The sequence below is a fragment of the Olea europaea genome, chromosome 8 (assembly GCF_002742605.1).
Source record: "Olea europaea var. sylvestris chromosome 8, O_europaea_v1, whole genome shotgun sequence".
Classification (NCBI taxonomy): Eukaryota; Viridiplantae; Streptophyta; class Magnoliopsida; order Lamiales; family Oleaceae; genus Olea; species Olea europaea.
The window spans coordinates 3,035,934-3,040,485 of NC_036244.1; the positions used below are offsets into that span (position 1 = coordinate 3,035,934).

The 4,552-nt window shown below is 31.2% G+C and overlaps 1 pseudogene; it reads left to right on the top strand.

Moving 5' to 3' along the window:
- The first annotated feature begins 3,022 nt into the window (after positions 1–3,022).
- On the top strand, positions 3,023–3,928 carry LOC111398525 (annotated as a pseudogene).
- Positions 3,929–4,552: the final 624 nt, after the last annotated feature.

Consider the following 4,552-nt stretch of genomic DNA (forward strand, 5'->3'; position numbering starts at 1 on the left):
TTTACGTATAAAATTATTTTATGAAAGATTGCGTGATTTAAAAGAAAGAGAAAGAAAAATAAATTTTTGGGATAATAGGGGCCAAACAAGGGCTAAGTAAAGTTATAGTTATCCAATTTATGATACAAAAATATAATTACTTAATTGCATAAAATTATAATATAATTACGAGTTTGACAATGTGAAATTAGAGGTTAATTATCCAAATGGTCACTATACTTTGCAAAAAAAATTTCACCGGGGTAGTGAATTTTAAAAATCACCTAAGTCGTAACTAAACTTGCAAAAGGTTTACATGGGATCACTGAACTTTAAAAATTACTCTATTCATTATTGAACTTTTTAAAAGATTTCTACGAGATCACTGAATTTTGGAAAAACTTTTCCAGGGGTCACCGAACTCAGTGACTCCTGGGAAAGTTTTTGTAAAGTTCAGTAATGAATGAGATAATTTTTAAAATTCAGTGACCTCGTGAAAGCCTTTGTAAAGTTCAGTGATCCCGTGAAATTTTTTTACAAAATTTAGTGACTCCGTGAAAAATTTTTGTAAAGTTCAGTGATCATTTAGATTATTAACTCGTGAAATTATAGTTACCGTAAAATAAAAATGCACTTGGAAACATTAAATCCAAGTCCAACAAACTATCCATAACTGTGTCCCCACATCTCATTGACTTCATATTTACGATTATCGAGTCTTCTTGTTGGTCTCCACTAAACACTTGGTCAGTTCGTTGCCACACACATAAAAATAAGTTTAAATCATTTTTATTAGGGTACATTGCAGCAGAGATCTCAAATATTTTCAAAATGTATCTTGAAGTCTCAAACCTTTAAATTAATATGTAGCTCTAGGTTGCTTAAACACTTTCCGTCCTAATCGATGGAAATTTGACATTAATGACATACACAGATGTTCAAAATGCATTTCAATAACTCCAATCTATATGGTTTTATAGGCGTGTGATGTTGTTAAAAAAGTTTGAAAATAAAATTATATATACATTTCAAAGAATCTAGGTTATACTGCTAAATAGTTTTGAAAATATAGTGACAATATTATAATAAACTACCTATATAAATATCCAAATCGAATTTTTAAAAACCCCGTGATTCTACATTGAATGACCCATATTGATGTTTAAAACAAATTTCAGTAGCTCCAATTAATCTAGTCTATATGATCTCAAATTGTGTTACGATTTTAAAAAGGTTTGGAAACCACGTTAAAATACGCTTTGAATATCCAATTGTAGGTTTTACTATTGAATACTTCCGTGAAAAACAGTGATGATACTATATTGGACTATTAAAAGTTCAAAATGAATTTCAGTGGCTCTAATCTACTATATCTGATACCATTGGCGTGTTAATACGTTGAAAATGTTTCGAAATCAAATTAAAAGTCTTTTTTACAATTCAATGGTAGGTTATATTATTGAATAGTTTGGGAAAAAAACTATAGCGATATTATATTGAATAACATATATAAATATTCAAAATGTGTGTTAAGATATTGAAAATGTTTGAAAATCAAATATTTATACATTTTGGGATTCAATTGGGGGGGGGGGGTTATATTATTGTATAGTTTTGACGAAAACAGTGGTGAATCGACATTGAATGACTTATACAGATGTTCAATACGAATTTCAATGACTTCAATCTAGTACACATTTCTTCGTAAGTATGTATGATGAAGAAAATGTTCGTGAATCATAATTTTTACGACTTCGATGGTAGGTTTTATTAACGAATAGTTTTAAAAACATATTGACAATACAATATTGAACGACCAATAAATATTCAAAATAAATTTCAATGGCCTCAATTTAGTACATATGGCCTCGTAGGCGTGATAAGATGTAGTAAAAGGGAAATTGAAGATCGGAACTTTAAATCCCCCACGAAACTCTGATTCAATGGTGACAATATGGAAATTTGTTGTGCCACGGTGGGGATGGAATGAGTAGGGACGTGGTCTGTGGTTGGGGGTTTGGGTGGGAAGAAGAACCATTTCCATTTTTAGAATTTTTTTTTTCTATTTTTAAATATTTTCTTACCTTTTCTTTTGCCTTTTGTTCTCCTTTTTAATTTTTTTGAATAAGATAATATGAAAAGACTCTCTTACGCCTTTTAAATTGGTCAAATGAAGTTTCACTCCAATTTTTCAATCAACTAATAGACTTTTGCACGGAAATCGTTTAAGGGACCTAGGACTGCATATTAATTTAAAGGTTTTGGGACTTTATACACAAAAATTAAAGGTTTGAGACCCCTTGTGCAATTTATCCTATTTATTATATACAATTTAAATTTTCTTAATATTAAAAAATATTTATTCAATAAGCCCATGTTTGATTTAGTTAAAAAATTTGATAAAAATACAAGTCAAAGAGAACAATTAATTTTAATCACACATTTCTTTAGAATTACAATTTTTGTCAATTTTACAATCACATATTTCATCAATTTTTATATAAATCTATTACTAATATGATTTTTAACTAAACCAAATATTGTCTCTTCGTTGATTCAAATATGGAATATAATTAAGCGTCGCATTCATCTGTGAATGCGTAGGCCATGCAAAACTTGATATTTCCAAGTCGTGGAAATTTAACAGTAATTTCTTGACCAAGACTTCCACTGATTGGAAAGTTTCACTAATAAATTATTCAATATTTAATATTTTTGAGAAATAATTTCACGTATTCGATCGGATTCGCTAAGCAGAACTTCAATTTTTTTGCAATTATTTATTGTAGAAGAACTTTTTGAGAAAGTTACTTTAAACCAATTTTTTCAAAAAGTTATTTTAATTGGATAAATCACTTTTAAAAAATTATCTAAATATGTTAAAAATTATTTAATACATTTAGAAAATGTAAAAGAGATTCGATGACCAACACTTCTACCAATTTTGATTGATTGGCTCAAACTCCGTCATTAAATATCAAGAATGACTTCTAATTTCAAACTACTTTCATCGTTTTTTTCTACAAGCTCACACTATAAATAGCGCAACGAGTTGTTCTCTTATACAACACAGCTAGTATCCCTCCATTCTAAACATGGGCTTCTTAAAATCAATCGCCATTTCCATTTCCATCTTTTCTCTTGCTTCCCTTTTCTTGCGCTACACTAGTGCAGCTCAATTTGTAATCACTAACTAGTGTCCTTTCCCAGTCTGGGCCGCTGCTGTTCCAGGTGGAGGCATGCAGCTTAACACCGGCCAAACTTGGACCATCAACCCTCCTGCGGGGACTCAAGGGGCCCGAGTTTGGGCTTGAACAGGTTGTAACTTCGACGGCTCCGGCAACGGTCATTGTGAAACAGGAAACTGCAATGGGGTACTTCAGTGTCAAGCCTATGGTGCACCACCTAATACCCTAGCCGAATACGGCCTCAACCAATTCAATAACATGGACTTCTTCGATATATCCCTTGTTGATGGGTTTAATGTGCCAATGGATTTTAGTCCCACCGGTGGATGCGCCCGTGGAATCCGTTGCACTGCTGACATCAATGGTTAGTGTCCCAATGAGTTGAAGGCACCCGGCGGCTGTAATAACCCATGTACGGTATTCAAGACCGACGAATACTGTTGCAACTCTGGCAACTGTGGCCCCACAAACTATTCTAAGTTTTTTAAGGAGAGGTGTCCCGACGCATATAGTTACCCTAAAGATGATCCGACTAGCATATTTACTTGTCCCGGGGGAACTAACTATCAAGTCGTCTTTTGCCCTTGAAGCAGCAAAGTTTTCACCTTAATAAGCTTACTATAATATGAATAAGTGAAAAATAATATTTGAATTCTTCTACGGGAGAACTCAACTTTGCTGCCATCGAGTGCAAATGCTGTATGATTTCTACATATGTATTACAATATATCTCTATTATGAACTAGTATCTCTCTCTTCAATAAGAAGTATAATCTCTATTGTGCTCGAAAAAGAAATTATAATTTAGTTATTGTCTATTATCCCACGGAGAATAGAAAAGAATGCACTCATCAAAACGATCCTTATTTCTTTTATCAAGAATGATAAATATAAAACAATAAATATCATGAATATAGAATAAAAATCTTTTTGAGATCAATCGAGCATGTTTGGCTAAAAACTTTAGTCATCTTTAGTTTAAAATATTTACAAGTCAAAATTTAATTAATATTTGTTGAAAGGTTACTTCTTTACAACTCTAACTTATTATAGCTAAACGAATACAAAAAAATCATTCTATTCAATTTTTTATATGTATATTTATAATGCGAGCTCGTTCAAACTTTTTGTAACCAAATAAAATATTTGATTTGAATATTTCTAATGAATTACAATCAATTCTTGAACTACGTTAGTACATTTTATAGGCACTTTGAGTTCATCAGATTTCATTAATTCTTTAAGAAAAATGAAATTGTTTGGCTAGCTTTAATGATGGGCTTAATGAATAGAATTTTAATTTGTGTTTCACTTGAAAATATGAAATTTTCTTCTCCACTAGTAAATTAATTTCTAATAGAGTAATGCTACGTCAACAATGGACA